The following is a 15431-nucleotide window of genomic DNA, read 5'->3' as shown; positions in this document are numbered from 1 at the left end:
TCTGTCACTTGTATTATTCAGTGAGCAATGTGAGAAATACACACGGAACAAATACAATACTTTAGTTGTTTTTATCATGATTTTTTTTTGCAAGGTTGCGCACGTACATATATGTGCATAAAAAAACTAAAATAGCGTGTATTTAAAAAAACATGCACCTTTTTCAAAAATTGTGCCATGAGGAATTAGTATCAAATATATGTCAAGGTATCTGTTTAAGGGGATGTTTGCTAAATGAAAACTGTCGGATTTTTAATTTTGCCGTGTTATTGTTGTCACAAGAAATTTGCGTGTAGAAAAATAAAGACGAGAAGTACTGGTAAGCTGGTTGAAACTCAGGAAAGCTGGGGTGTAATTTATGACACCCATAATCTCTGGTAACAGTTCGGCACCCGCTTGTCGTGTATTATTGTTCGATTTTCGTTCGTCAACAGTTCAATTTTCATATACGAATTTATAAAAATGACCACAAGAAATTAATAAGAAATAAAAATCTGAATGTGTACAAAAATTAACTTCGAAAAATGAAGACAACAAATAATAAGACCAAACAATTATAATCTAATTGGGAAACTGATCGATTTACAACAAAAAAAGCAGTCAGCCGAATAATTATAAATGCAGTTATTTTTCGGACACAAAACAATCACTTACGCAACACTTAAAAAGATTTGTGGCAAGTAAAATAAAATCAATTTTAATTGTCCAAATGGTTCTACTGAGTGTGTCCCTATACTGAAATGCAACGAGAAAATCACCAATTTATGCATCAGTACGTACCTATATGTCATGATGTAATGCAAATTATAAAATAAACTAGAGGCCAATAATTTGTTTCGTTTTTATTTATGCGTATTTATAAATATACCCAATTGTTTTACTTAAAACTAAGTACTTCAATTATTTGGATTACATATTTCAATTATAACTGGTTCCCTAGCTGGTTAGTATCGGCTAAGTTCAAACTAAAGAGGTATAGAAACTACCTGTGTATACTGAATGGTTATCCGGCTAATTATAAGGTTTATGGTAATCTTTTATTCAACAAAATAAAATTCTTTCAGGTAATACACTTTGATCTTTGACAAAAAGCCGAGAAGCAATAGGATTGGTGATTATAAAAAGTAACAATAATAAAATTTCTATTAGTAACATTGACTTACACTTTATGTAAGTGTATAAAACAGCGACGGGTCTAAAAAACAATAATATTTATATGTACAGAAATTAGGAAATAAAAGCATAATAATAGTAAAACTAATCAAATGATGATTAAACTGCATTTTTTGTTTGTAGTTTTAGTAGGTTTATGACATAATAATTCTGATAAAAGTTTTTTCGACTTTTTCGTGGCTTTGAAAGTGGAATCTTCGACTTTCGTCCCATTTCAAAATTTACTCTTTATATATTTCAATGGTCACAACGAGTTCACTAACTACACTGAAGTAAATTTATGCAAAGATTAAATTTGTCACCGAAAAGATGTCGGAAGTAATAAATTATCCCATCGGTCCAAGAACGTTCGGTGGGTGTTATACCCCAATCCGAGAGAGACCGCAGCAAGAGACAGCAAATGGAACGAATAAAATAAAGCTTCAAACATGATCAGTTTTAAATCAAAATTGTGAAGTTTTATAAATCGCGAATTTTTTATTTTTACTTCCCGAGCGTAAGCAAAGGAAGTATTGTAATCGAGTCCGTCGGCCGACTCTCTACTTTTACGTTTTCTCGATCTTTCATGACCCCTAGAAGACGAAGAAATAGGTCTCCCATTTCCGTCTGTCTGTCCGTCTGTCCGTCTGTCCGTCCGTCTGTCCGTCCGTCCGTCTGTCCGTCCGTCTGTCCGTCTGTCCGTCTGCCCCCGGATTTTTATTAGACAGATAATCTCCGAAAGTACTCGACCGATTGTTGTGAAATTTTGTACTTATATTAAGAATATCATGTAGATGGTAAAACGCTAACCAAAATTTGTCTAATCATCCCCACCACTAATGCGATGACGTCACTTCAAAATTGTACATAGTAAATGGGTTTTCAATTGTATAAAATAACATAGTCCTACACATGTAGTTTACAACTCCGAATCGACTTTTCACCCGAAAGGTCCAGATTTTTGGAAAAAAAATCAAAATTATAAAACAACATTTTGAAATTTAATTTTTAATCTGCTAACCAGAATGCTTTGAAATGTTGCAGATGTTTTAAGGCTATAAAGAGCATCATAAATCTTTAGTCAAAAAATATTTGCTTACCCCCTCCAAAAACTTGATGACGTCAGCTCAAAAGTTTGTGGAATAAATCATATCTAAAATGTACAAAATATGATGAGTCTGTACTTGTGATCTATCACTCCATTCATATTTTTTGGATTTGCACATACAGGGTGACTCAAAAATTAATGAATGCGTAAATATATTTTATTGATTTAATCAGGAACTACAAAACCGAATGCTCTGAAATCTTGCAGATGTTTTAAGGTCATAAAGAGCATAATAAATGTTTAGTCAAAATATATTTGCTTATCCCCTCCAAAAACTTGATGACGTCAGCTCGAAAGTTTGCCGAATAAATCATATCTAAAATGTACAAAATATGATCAGTCTGTACTTGTGATCTATCACTCCATTCATATTTTTTGGATTTGCATATACAGGGTGATTCAAGAAAATAAATGAAAGCGTAAATTTATTTTACTGATTTACTCAGGAACTACAAAACCGAATGCTTCGAAATCTTGAAGATATTTTAAAATTATCATAAGCATGGTAAATTTTTGATCAAAATGTATTTGGTCGTCCCCCCTAAAAAATTTATGACGTCACCACAAAATTTTGCTGAATAAATCCTATCTAAAATGTACAAAATATGGTGAGTCTCTTCTTGTGATTTATCATTCCATTCAAATTTTTTCGATTTGCATATACAAATATATACATACTCAAAAAAATTAATGAATGCGTAAATTAATTTTATTGATTTAATCAGGAACTACAAAACCGAATGCTTTGAAATCTTGCAGATGTTTTAAGGTTATAAAGAGCATAATAAATTTTTAGTCAAAATATATTTGGTTATCTTCTACAAAAAACTGATGACGTCAGCTCAAAAGTTTGCCGAATAAATCGTATCTAAAATGTACAAAATATGATGAGTTTGTACTTGTGATTTATCATTCCATTCATATTTTTGGATTTGTATATGCAGGGTGACTCAAAAAAATTAATGAAGGCGTGAATTTATTTTATCGATTTAATGAGGAATTACAAAACCGAATGCTTTGAAATCTTGGGAATATTTTAATGTTATTATAAGCATGGTAAACTTTTGTTCAAAATGTATTTGTTCATCCCTCCTAAAAAAATTGATGACGTCACCCTTAAATTTTGCTGAATAAATCCTATCTAAAATGCAAAACATATGATGAGTTTGTACTTGTGATTTATCATTCCATTCATATTTTTTAGATTTTCTTAAGAGGTGGTTCAAAAAAATTAATGAAGTCAATTTATTTTATTGATTAAATTAAAGGCAACACTTATTATTAGTATTACACCCCAATCAACCCAATTTGGTAGACACAAAATTTGTTAAAGGAAAAACTCGGTTGAAACATAAGGGTAGCATCGCTTATTTACATCGACTTTAACATTACAGACCTGCATTTGTTTTATGCGATCACTTGGTTCCGCGAATGTGAAATAGACATGTTTATAATCAACCAATTGTGAATTTCACCGTCAAGAATTAAAATAAAACCCAATGTTTTATATAATAAGCGGAAGTCGAAGCAATAAAACCGATGGTCGTTTTGTTTACAGTTTCTCTGTTTGACTTTCACGTATGCTGTTACGCTTGTCATCTTAAATTAAGAATGTTTATACATAAACGATTTTCAGTTGCCGTATACGCGAGTAAATTGTTTCGTTATTTTATTGATTATAAAAAATCAATATTCAAAACGACCCAATTCATTTTCCCGAAAATTTGGGAATACAATAATTTTATTCTTAGTATTACACTACATCTATCCCAACTGATATACGTGTCCTTGCAAAAATGTTGATGACGTCATCGCAATTTTTTTTAAATTCCCACTACAAAAATGTAATGAGAAAAAAACACAATAGCCATGCAGTCGTCAAGTTTCCGACAGCGAGGGAAGTACTGTCTAAACTCTTTAGACCAATTTTTTTTGAAATATCATAGTAAACACTTCAAAGAATGTCCATGACTTACTTTAATGTGAATTTTATAACTATGGTCGGCACAGTCGGACCTAATATTAGTGTGATTTTGAGCATATTTGCGATTTTATTAGAGCAAAACAGGTCATTTTTTCTCCAATTTTATAAGTTCCGGACATTAATAGCATATCAAAGATATTGTAAAAAAAAAATTGGGTTCAGTTTCCAACTAGTTGTCTAGTATTTGTGAAAGAAAATCTATTGTAAATTCACTGAAAACTAAACGGATAACATCACCTTAAGGTTGATAGAAAAAAAAAGCATGTAGAAGTATTTTTTATGTCGAGATGTAAGTATGATGAAGTTTTCTGGAACATTGCAGTGAATAAAAGAGGTTTCACGTGTTATTATGAAGAGCTTATAACAATATCTAGAACTCCGATTTTTATAATTGTGCAATATTTTTTGCGATATAAAATTCTGGCGCTGTCAACTTCTTTACCTACTACACGTATACTTTTACTTATACGAAGTTTACAATAAGTACTCTTATTAGTTTGATCCGGAGGTAAGGCGAGGTATTAAGGCACTCCAGGTACCAGTATAACGAGATATGTATGACTTTGGACCGGAGTCGATGATTTGCTTTAACCCCTTAGCGATTTTCCGAAAGTTTAAAATTACTTCTCATTTGTCTAAAATGACTTAATTTTGGAAAATTTGCTCCTGTACAATTCACAATATGTTTAAAAATGCAAAACAAGGATATATGTTAATTACAACTCTAGGAAAATAGACCTAAAGGGTTTTAAAATAGTTTAGAATAAAAGTTAGGTGATTGGTAATATGTATAATCTGAAGAAGTGGAGAATTATCTTTTAAACTACCTAAGAGTTGTTACCTACGAAGCTTTAGCATCCCATGTCCACTCGTTTTAGGTGATTTTTTTTTTAAACCCAGCGTAATTACATAGATCGGGCATCCCAGTTTACATCAAAATGACAAATATGACAAATTCAAAAATTGAGGGTATTAGTATGTAAAGCCTGTTTTAGAGATTATATCACTGGAATGACAGAACTGCAGAAAACGATTTTTCCGAAACTCTTACTCCTTGACCATCAACAACAAATCATATTTTTTCAATCTGAACGTCACTATCTATATTTCAGAATTTTTTGCCTATTTTAAATGCTTTTTTCAAAAGTTCAATTTTTCCGTACTTTCCCCTCGGAAAATTTCGACCTTTTTTCGACCATCTTCGATGATTACCAGAAGTGATTTTTTATAAATTCCGACCTCAAGAAGTGGCTTTAGAACTCATTCCTAAGAAATCTATATATTTTGTTTTAATCGATCATAGAGGTAATTTACGATTTTGAAAAAAAACCAATTCCAAACCGACTTTTGTCAATTTTTGCTCCAGAACCATAAACAGACTATATTTTTCGAATCACTACTTCGGAATCTATGTTTCGGAATTTTTGTGAATTTTTAGACAACTCTTTCAAAAGCACAGTTTTTCCTCAATCCCCCTTTACGAAGATTTTGACGTCGTGTCAACCACATTCAAAAGTTTTCTATAAAGCCTTTTTTATAGATTTTGATTTTTTTTTCTGACTTATTTCTTCGAAAACTTCTACCATTCTTCCAGAATCGCCCATAAGAGTTATGTCAATATGTCAACGAACTTTTCGAAACTCTTGCTCCGGGACCATAAACAAGTTATATTTTTCGAATCAGGGGTACGATTTTGTTTCTCGATAGAAAAAAAAATCGATAGCGATAAAATCTCGTTTGCTGATTGGTTGAGATGCTACATTTCTGTCGCATTTCTCGATTCTGTCACGAAATCAGGTCTTCATAGAGTGATATTTTCTCGATAGCTCTGAGTGAAGTGATGAATTTTGGAGACATAACCTCGAAATTTATGTCAAAATAGAAGTTCAAAGTGGTAATTCTGATTTATAAGTTCTTAAAATTAAGGTAATTGTAAACTTTTGAGCATTTAATAAGCTTATATGCAAAGAATAAATGCAAACTTTTGCATTTAAAAGCTACGCAATGATATTTATCGCAAGCGATAATTTATCACTTCGATCGAGAAACAAAATCGCACCCCAGTTCTTTAATATTTATACTATACATTTGTTGTGGATTTTAAATATCTTTTTCAAAAGTTCAATTTTTCCATACTCTATCTTAGGAAAATTTCGACCTTTTTACTTCCCGAGCGTAAGCAAAGGAAGTATTGTAATCGAGTCCGTCGGCAGACTCTCTACTTTCACGTTTTCTCGATCTTTCATGACCCCTAGAAGACGAAGAAATAGGTCTCCCATTTCCGTCTGTCTGTCCGTCTGTCCGTCTGTCTGCCGTCCCGGATTTTTATTAGACAGATAATCTCCGAAAGTACTGGACCGATTGTTGTGAAATTTAGTAGTTATATTAGGAATATCATGTAGATGGTAAAACGCTAACCAAAATTTGTCTAATCATCCCCACCACTAATGTGATAACGTCTCTTCAAAATTGTACATAGTAAATGGGTTTTAAATTGTATAAAATAATATAGTTCTAAACATGTAGTTTACGACTCCGAATTGAGTTTTTACCCGAAACGTCCAGATTTTTGGAAAAAAAATCAAAATTATAAAACAACATTTTGCAATTTAATTTTGAATCTGCTAATCCGAATGTTTTGAAATCTTGCAGATATTTTAAGGTTATAAAGAGCATAATAAATGTTTAGTCAAAATATTTTTGATTGTCCCCTCCAAAAACTTGATGACGTCACCACAAAATTTTGCCGAATAAATCCTATCTAAAATGTACAAAATATGGTGAGTCTCTTCTTGTCATTTATCATTCCATTCAAATTTTTTCGATTTCCATATACAGGGTGACTCAAAAAAATTAATAAATGCGTGAATTTATTTTATTGAGTTAAACAGGAACTACAAAACCGAATGCTTTGAAATCTTGCAGATGTTTTAAGGTTATAAAGAGCATAATAAATGTTTACTCAAAATATTTTTGTTTATCCCCTCCAAAAAATTGATGACGTCATCTCGAAAGTTTGCCGAATAAATCCTATTTAAATTGTACAAAATATGATGAGTCTGTACTTGTAATTTATCACTCCACTCATATTTTTTGGATTTACATATGCAGGGTGACTCAAAAAAATTAATGAACGCCTAAATTTGTTTTATTGATTTACTCAAAAACAACAAAACCGAATGCTTTGAAATCTTGAAGGTGTTTTAAACTTATCATAGGCATGGTAAGTTTTTGATCAAAATGTATTTGTTTATCCCCCCTAAAAAATTTATGACGTCACCACAAAATTTTGCTAAATAAATCCTATCTAAAATGTACAAAATATGATGAGTCTTTTCTTGTGATTTATCATTCCATTCATAGTTTTTGGATTTGCATATACAGGGTGACCCAAAAAAATTAATGAATGGGTAAATGTATTTTATTGATTTAATCATGAACTCCAGAACCGAATGTTTTGAAATCTTGCAAGTGTTTTAAGGTTATAAAGAGCAAAATAAATTTTTAGTCAAAATATATTGGGTTATCTTCTACAAAAAACTGATGACGTCAGCTCAAAAGTTTGCCGAATAAATCCTACCTAAAATATACAAAATATGATGAGTCTGTACTTGTAATTTATCATTCCATTCATATTTTTTTGAATTTGCATATACCGGGTGACTTAAAAAAAAAATGAAATCTACTTCGAAAAAAAAACATAATAGACATGCAGTCGTCACGTTTCCGACAGCGAGGGAAGTACAGTCTAAACTCTTTAGACCAATTTTTTCGATAAACTTCGAAAATTGCCGAAAGAGATTTTTTTAGATTTCGACCTAAACAAGTCACTTTCGGGCCCATTTCTCGCAAAAACTACTATTTTCCCTGAATCCGTCAAATGAGATATGTAAAATTTTAGGATTAAAAAAAAAAACAATTTCAAACCGATTTTTAACAAGTTTTGCTCCAGGACCATAAATATGCTATAATTTTCGAAGCAGTACGTCCAGATTTTTAGACAAATCTTTCAAAAGCACCGTTTTTCCACACTCCCTTTTCACTAAAATTTCGACATTTTTTGGACCACATTCAAAAGGATGTACAGCGAGTCTTGTTATAAATTTTGATTTTAAAAAAGTACTTTCGGACTCTTTTCTTAGAAAACTCTTATTTTTTTTCCAGAATCGCCCATATAAATTATGTCAAATTTAGGATTAGCGATTATAATTGATACTCCAAGTACCTAATGTATTTGTTCAAACTGTCGACTCAATTCTAAAGTCAATTTCTTTAATTGTTTGAAAATTTTTGTCACAAAAAAAATTGTCGCGTTTAGCCAAGTTGCCCAGCTAGTGTAAACAGATTCAAGAGGTAAAGATGTCCGAGGCAAACTGCCCCGGTGTATTTGAACCCTGAAACGAAATTTGAAGACAATCTTTTTTGCAGTACTAATTAAGGAATAGGGATAAAGGATTATGAGGTTTACATAATTTGCCACAATAGAGTAGCAGAAGGTAGATTTGGGGTTGGATTTATAACTAATGAGAAGCTGGAAGGAACATGGTGATAGCTAGCAGACTAAAGAACAAAACTGATTATGTAGTAACAGATAAAAATTTGGGTACCACCTAGTGGTAGCCAAATACAAACACAGAACAACCAACAAAAAATGTAGTACAGCACCGGAGGGTAATTAAGGATGCAGATTTAAAGGAAAAGTACATAAAAAAGTTATCAAAAAGACTGGAGAACTCAAAAGTCAAAAAGAAGAGAGAGAACAAGGAATTGAGGAGAGATGGAGGGCACTAAAAGAAATAATTTCAGAAACGGCGAAAACTGTAGTAGCAATAATTAAAGGAAGCAAACAAGTGTCCGGGGTGATCCATTTTTAAACAGACAAAACCAAATCCTGGCTTGCCAATGGTGTAGACATAATACGTAGAAAAGGTAAAGACTAGATAGAAATTCACAAATATTTTGAAAAAGTTGCAAAACTAAAGGGACTGCAGGTAAACGAAGAAAAGACCAAGGTAACAACAAGGAACCTGATAGTAGAAGGACCAAGTTAGATAATAATTGGCAATCAAACTTGTGAAAAAGTAAACAAATTTAAGTACATAGGTGCCTCAATGACCAAAAGAAATAAAGACGAAGAAGATAATAGTCTAAGATAATTGCGAAGAATAAATGTTACTTCGCCCTGCAAAATGTTCTAAAATCAAAACTGCTCTCGAACAAATCCAAGGTCAAAGTATATACAGCGAAAATAAGATGGATTTTGATGTACATCTCAGAAGCTGGAGACTGATTGAACAAGACGAAGCTATGCCGGACACATATGAGAGAAAGGTTCTGTGGAAAATATTTGGACCGATCAAGGAAAACAAAACGTGGTGGATTAAAACTAATCAAGAAATGATGACGCTATTTAATAAGCCTAGTATAACAGAAAAGATCAAAAACAAGAAAAGTAGAATGGAAAAGAGGGAAAAATCAACCAAGGAAAACGATGTATGGTTGAACAGAAGTTGTAAGAACTAAGGTTTGACAACTAGGAAAAAATAGTAAAGAAGAGGAAAGACTGGAAAGATACAGTCAGGAAAATAAAGGAAGTCTACAATTACAAAATTGTATTATATATATAATCACAAAAAAGAAGTGTAAAATGCATATGCAAAATATGAACGCAATGTATAATGGGGTCTTTACGTATAATAATAAATTTTTATATTCTTAAATAACACTTTCAAGCACTTGCTCTCTAATAAATCTATATAAATCAACTAATGAACTTCCTTCACTCTCATTTATTTAATAATGTTGTAGAAAAAGAGCCTGTAAATTTACCTATACTACATATAGTTGTATTATCCCACTGATATGTTACAATGTAAGATTTAAATAATTAAGAATAATTATTATGCCATATTTATTTTGGCTTTAAATCTGCAGTTTTAAATTTAAATAGTGCATTAGTCAAGTGCTTATCAGTGCTTTCATGAGCAATTTAACTCGCTGTACATATTAACACAGTCCATTAATATAATTACGAACAAAGAAAAAAGCTTGAAAATCTGCAGATCTGTGAAAAATTGACCATAGAGATTTTAGTGTTGTCTAAGTAACTCAACCAATATAGATATTTAGATAACTAGGTGTTGGTTTTTTTGGCGTTTCACAGTTGGTGTAAAGCAGAAATGCACGTTTTTTATTTTCGTAAAATATGTGGTTCGTTTGTGCATCTCTTGAAGATTTTAGGTATATTTTAATATCCTGATGAAGATACTTAAAGGTTAAGTGACATTTGTCTCATCTGTTCTAAAAATTACATTATGTTATAAACATTTTTTCTAAAAACCGAATCTAAAACTTTATTTTACAAATATAATCGAAAGATAATTTCTATACAGTTAAGTGTCTACATGCGTTAGAAAAAGTTTGTTAAATATTGTACCTAAGTTAATTAAGTTAAACAAAGGTTCAATCCGCCAGTCAACAAAACCATTGGGAACAGGAACGGGATGAAAACAGTTTCTATATTTGATCAAACACAGTCTGGTTTTACACTTTAGAACATTCTCAATGGACTTCGCCTTGTTTACAATACAATACCTGTATTTTCCTTCCGTGTTACAAATAAACAGAGAACTGTCCTAATTTGTCGAATTTCACATCAGTGGATATTCTAGGGACCCTAATTCTCCTAATTTTTCTGTCATTTCTTAGATCGCACTTTATTCTTATATATTTAACCTTTTATCAGACAGTTTTTCTTGATTTTGTTCGATTACATGTGTTACACTACACACTAGCGCAAATTTTATTTTTGTTCACTTGAGAACTTATTCAGGCACTCGTAGAAAAAATCGTGTGTGCAATATGATAGGAAAAGTGATATTTTTCTGTATCACACCGATCGCGGAAACATCACTTTACCTATTTATCTTATTGCACAAAGAGCTATTTCGAATTAAGAAATAATTAGAACATTCCGTTAGAATTGCTCGAAAAATTTCTCATTATTTTTGGTAAAAGTAATCAAACAATTTAGACGATTTAGCGTGATTTTCACCTCAAATTTGAGCAATTTTGAAAAATAAAATATGTGTAAATTGGACTTTATTTCATTAATTTTGTGGTGTAGAGCCACTTATCATTTACGAGGTCGTCAAGGAAAAGGCGCCCCGGCTAATAAGCTGTTATTAAGGAATTACGTTTTAGAATTCAAAAATAAGTTTTTATTACCTGAACAGAGATGACGAAGCTATAAAACTCGGAGAACTTGTACTAAATCCTTAACAATTTTACCATCTCGAACAATGAAAAACAAATAAGTGCAAGCACAAAGTTGCGAAGTTCTTGAAGTGTACCCCAAAGACTAACAATAGCGTGCCAAAAATCAATAACGTATTTTTTAAGCGAAAAGTTTATACACCGGAAACATAAATCTAGTTTGAATGTGAAGATTATTAAATATGCATGTTTAAATCAGACTGAACAAATGTTTTTTTTTTCAAATCCATTAAATTATCTTCGTCTATTTCTGTCCGATAATAACAGCCTCGGAACAGTAATATTCAAGGTAATTTTCACCTTGTTTAAAATCTTAGAGAATACAGTGCAAGGCCAATTGCTTTAGGATGAATAGCGCCTACGATTTTCTTCTCTTTCTTTTACACACATATTTTAAATAGGTATCTCTCCACTAATTTACAACTCCTTGTTCGGTAGGTAATTTAGTTGGCAATCCTTGTTATTATAATTACGTTATTAACGCAATTTACATTTTTGTGGAAGTGAAGCATCTCTAGTCGTTATGGGTTTGAAAAATTCATAAGAGTCGTCGTACCACAATATGTAAAACAAAACTCCCTCGTCTGAAATTTAAAAGTAAAAATTGAGAGGAAGCCAAAATAGAATTTGTGATATTGACAAATTGAAGGACACGTAATGCCATCGGCGAGCATCAAACTAATCTATTCCGAAAAAGTTAACCAATACACAGCTGCCATTCACAAATTAAAAATTCAGTAGTATCGATTTAACTGATATCCTTGGGGACTTCCATAACGAAATTTTAGGAAAGCTGGTGAATTGGAGACTGTTCGATCCTCCGTAAATCGAGGCTAGGTAAAAACAATTAATTTTTGGCCAACCCCGTTATTAGTCTAATGAAAAGAGCTCGACCGCAAAAACCTGCTTCATCCGAATGACAGTAATTGTTATTTTGACAAAAACGGCCCATCCATTTCGTGGTTCTCGTTTGATGTTCCGCCAGTCCAACATTCGATTGTTCGTTTGTACCACTTAAAAAAAGCGTCCATCTAGTTGGTGCCGACGATTTTAATCCTAATGCGTATTTAAGTATAACTTTATAACTAACGTCTTTGTTTTTGTTTCAGGTGCCGAAGAAGGATGGATTCTGAAGATGAATTAACGTTACTTTGCGCTAAGTAAAGCAATTTCGTAAAGTGCTTCTCAAATGATAACAATATAGCGGAACCGATGTCTGATTTCATATTGCCAGCCTTGGTTTTAAGAGTCGAAATTTCCGATTCGAGTCCGCCCCTGCCGCGAGGTGACAGATTCGTGACGAGGACCCATCTTCGAGCCGAGATATTTTAATAATAATTCCGCAATTGTTTGATTCTGTCGGTTTGCCACCTGGTTAATTCACAGTGGAAAAAACACATTAAGTTGATGAATAAAAAATAATACCCAGAGGTGCGCAACTAGCTAACCCTCAATCAAGCACATATACTACGCAGGTAAATGTCATGTTCGTAATTAATCTTTGATTAGTTCTAACGGCTTATTATCAGTTACATCTGTAAGGACAAATTGGTCGACCTAGTTCATTTGAGCGAGGTTAATGAATGCTGTAATCTGTTCTAAGTATAAATGCGTATTGATCGGTGCTATTTATACCATATTTTAACTAATTAATATTTATAACGAAAGGGATTACATATAATGGAGGCAGCAAGGTGCAGTTCCAAATATACGAAATGTTTAATTCAGCACAAGAAATTTCTCTGTGGAGACTGTAATTTTAATTTGAATTAAATATGATGCCAAACTTAATTACATATGTACTTAGACGTGTTGCTGAAGATTTACTTTTAAATTTTATTGTCGTGGTCATTCGTAAATAAACAGTTAAATTGGGAGAAATTGTAGTATTGTAATGGTTACATTTAACAAACTAAATTCTTCATGTGTTTATTGTTCAACTTGGTTGAAGTTTAGACAAAATGCTTCCTTATGCTTGAAAATGTATATTACTTTCGTTGTTGTATTAAGCGAAAAATATTTGTAAGCTCAATATCAATAAATTTTTTACAACTGATTTGTGTTTGTGTGTTATTCTAGAGGACCCTTTTACACTTAATTAAAAATGTTGTTAGTCATTTGACTTATACAACAGTGACTTAACATAAGACAGGTGAGACTTGCGCTACAGCTCTAAAGAATGTTGGGAACAACATGAGAAATTGTAGCCTGAAGTGACATAAATATAGCTGACCTCGTTAGCTAAAGCAGTGTTGATTTATAGTACCTTTACCAGTCTGAAATTTGGACCAATGGGATTTTTATTATTTAATTTTGGCCGGCAATAAAACAGAGAAATCTGGTGTTACTAAGAAATTTTTACAGATCACCAGTCAAACGAATGTACTTTTTGGAGAGGAATTACGAATTCTATATTCCTTAGTAAGGAAAGTTTAGAATTTTGCCTAATACTATGATTATAATCGAAATAATTGCAATCAGTCTTGTTTCTCAACTTTGTATGCATGCTATTTGGTGGAGTTAATAATGAGACGAAGACGCAAAAATTTTTGTGTTAGGTCCGACCGAAGAAGATGCGGGTCGATGTAGATTTTTGAAAAGAAAATTTGCAAATCGTTTGTAATTAGTTTTATTTATCAAAAAAGCTTTTTTCCTTAAAAAGCTTATTAAAAATTGGTCGATAGAACTTTCCTCCCTTCTGAAGTACAGTTCAACAAAAACTAACCTAAAGACAATTAGGACCCCCGAGAAGGTTTCACATTCTTAAAAGAAGACATTTGGCGTCCTTAAGAAGGTTTTATATTCTTAAAAAAAATCATTTTGCGTCCCCGAGAAAGTTTTACATTTTCAAAAAGGCAGTTGGGACCTTCGAGAAGATTTCACATTAAATAAAAAGACATTTGGAACCCAGACAAAGTTTCATATTCTTAAAAAAATCTATTTGAGGCCATCGAGAAGGTTTCACATTAAAAAAAAAGACATTGTGGGGAGTTTTTAGGCTTTTAAAAAAGACAGTTGGGACCCCCGAGAAGGTTTTAGATTTTCAAAAAAGACAGTTGGAACCCTCGAGAAGTCCCACGTTAAAAAAAAACATTTGGCGCCCTCGAGAAGGTTTTACATTTAAAAAAAAAGAGTTGCGACCCCCGAGGAAGATTTCACATTCTTAAAAGCAGACATTTGGGGCCCCCGAGAAGGTTTTATATTCTTAGAAGAACATAGTTGGGACCCCGAGGAGGCTTCACATTCTTAAAAAAAGACATTTGGCGCCCCCAGGAAGGCTTTTCAAAAAAGGCAGTTGGGACCCCCTAGAAGGTTTCACATTAAATAAAAAGACATTTGGGGTCCCGGAGAAGGTTTTACATTTTCAAAGAAGACAGTTGGGACCCCCGAAAAGTTTCACATTGAAAAGAAAACATTTGGCGCCCTCAAAAAAGTTTAACATTTTAAAAAAATACAATTGGGATCCCGAGAAGGTTCCGTATTCCTAAAAAAACACGTTTGGGGCTCCCCAGAAGGTGTCGTACTTAAAAAAAAAACTGTTGGGACCTCTGAGAAGTATTCACATTAAAAAACGACATTGGGCGCCCCCGAGAAGGTTTTACATTTTTAAAAAGACAGTTGGGATTCCCGAGAATGTTTCACATTAAATAAAAAGACATTTGGGGCCCTCGAGAAGGTTTTACCTTTTTTGAAAAAGACAGTTGGGATCCCCGAGAAGGTTTCATATTCTTAAAAATATACATTTGGGATCCTTGAGAAGGTTTCACATTCTTAGAAAAACACAGTTGTGACTCCCCAGAAGGTTTCACATTCTTAAAAAAAGATTTTTGGTGCTCCTGAGAAGGTTTTACATTTAAAAAAAAGACAGTTGGGACCTCCGAGATCGTTTCACATTAAATAAAAATACATTTG

The 15431-nt window shown here is 32.4% G+C and overlaps 1 long non-coding RNA gene across 1 annotated transcript in view; it reads left to right on the top strand.

Annotated features, from left to right (window-relative positions):
* LOC135129277 (uncharacterized) overlaps window positions 1-13535 on the top strand; it is a 399410-nt gene extending 385875 nt beyond the window's left edge. The window contains exon 4 of the long non-coding RNA XR_010280545.1: window positions 12629-13535. This is a non-coding gene — a long non-coding RNA (uncharacterized LOC135129277). The remainder of the gene's footprint in view (window positions 1-12628) is intronic.
* The last annotated feature ends 1896 nt before the right edge of the window (window positions 13536-15431 follow it).

Source organism: Zophobas morio, unplaced genomic scaffold (assembly GCF_036711695.1).
Source record: "Zophobas morio isolate AGI-343-1 ecotype UQ-CSIRO unplaced genomic scaffold, CSIRO_AGI_Zmor_V1 ptg000014l, whole genome shotgun sequence".
Taxonomy (NCBI): Eukaryota; Metazoa; Arthropoda; class Insecta; order Coleoptera; family Tenebrionidae; genus Zophobas; species Zophobas morio.
This window is presented reverse-complemented; position numbering and strand designations above follow the sequence as displayed.